Source organism: Cornus florida, unplaced genomic scaffold (assembly GCF_030987335.1).
Source record: "Cornus florida cultivar Cherokee Brave unplaced genomic scaffold, ASM3098733v1 CherokeeBrave_3.0.0_Hap2_Chr02, whole genome shotgun sequence".
Classification (NCBI taxonomy): domain Eukaryota; kingdom Viridiplantae; phylum Streptophyta; class Magnoliopsida; order Cornales; family Cornaceae; genus Cornus; species Cornus florida.
Window position 1 is genome coordinate 109,034,929 of NW_026775572.1, and position 1,559 is coordinate 109,036,487.

General features: G+C 37.6%; 1 pseudogene; it reads left to right on the forward strand.

The window, feature by feature from the left end:
* The first annotated feature begins 412 nt into the window (after positions 1-412).
* LOC132298060 (small nucleolar RNA R71) lies at positions 413-511 on the forward strand (annotated as a pseudogene).
* The last annotated feature ends 1,048 nt before the right edge of the window (positions 512-1,559 follow it).

The window sequence follows — 1,559 nt, forward strand, 5'->3', positions numbered from 1 at the left end:
ATTTTGCACTTGTCCGTGAGAACAATGATAAATAAAATGAAGAACACTAGAGCAAGTCATACATATTTCATTTGATGCATGATGAGAATGGTTAGGGAAAGAAGATACTTGGTTCGCCGAGTTTTGGTTAATAAAAAATTGATCAAACCTTTGAGATAAAGACTTCATTTTAGCGGCTATTTCATTTGAGTGGTCGACTTGATATAAGCCAACACTCTTCCTACCTTGTGAATTTCTACCATTCTTGGATGATAATGTTCTATGCAAAGAATTTTCACTCATGCTCTCATAAAGACACCACACGTCATCCTCATGCCTATCAATGTAAGAGCCACCCATGGAAGCATCAACCATGCCCTTATAATTGTCCGATAAGCTCTTAAAGAAATATTAAACTAATTGTCATTTGGGCATGTCATGATGTGGACACTTCCTAAGCAATTCATTAAAGCGTTCCCATACCTCATGAAACGTTTCTCCATCCCCATGTGTGAATTCTCTAATTGAGGTTCCCATGGCATTGGTCTTAGAAACTGGATAGTACTTCTTCAAGAACTCTTGTAGCATTTCTGCCCAAGAAGTGATTGAAAAAGGCCTAAGATTATTAAATAAATATTTTGCCTTGTCCTTTAAGGTGAATGGAAAATTTTTAAGTCTTAAGACCTCTTTCGGCATGTCCGTATATTTTATGGTGGAACATACTTCTAAAAACTCATCCAAATGCTTGTAAGGTTCTTCACTTGGAAGTCCATGATAGTTAGGAAGCATTTGAATGGCTTATGGCTTAATTTCATAGTGATGTGCTCTAAATGGTGGCAATTGAATGCATGTCGGTGCATTATATTCATTAGGTACATAGTGATCTCTTAAAGCAAGTGGAGGATTAGCAATTTGAGGTGCAACATGGACACCTTGATTTTGATTTCCTTGAATGATGGGAGGTTGTGGAACATACATTGGCCTTGGCATTCCCAATGGAACTTGGCCTTGTTGTTGTTGTGGTTGATGAATGAATGGCCTAGGCATGTCTAATGGTATTTTAATGTTCTCATGATGCACATTTGGATGGAGGATACCTTGTTAGTCTATGTGACCAAGGTCCTCTACATGCTCTTCATTATGGCCTTCCATTGATGTAATGGATTGGGTAGAACTAGAACTTCCTCTTCCCCTAGGATTTCTAACTACGGATTCAAGATGCAAATCAAGAGGGACAAGAGTTGGTCTTAGTGATCTAAGACTATACATGCACAATGTAAAACACACAAACACAATGAATGAACAAATACTTCGACTTCACAACAATTCAATGAAACTTCCTCCACAAACACTTAACCCATACTCCTATGCTTTAACAACAATGATGCAAAGAACAATTAAGAATGCCTCCACGCGGGCTCACGATTTATCTAAGAATTTAAAAACAAGCCTCCACGCGGGACGACGATTTAACTAAGGGATTGAGTAAAGAAAGTCTCACAAAGATCCTTTAGCACTTCAACTCCAAATTTATAGCTTAGCTTAGCAATTTTTTTTAATTTTTAGCCTTTTTCCTTGCT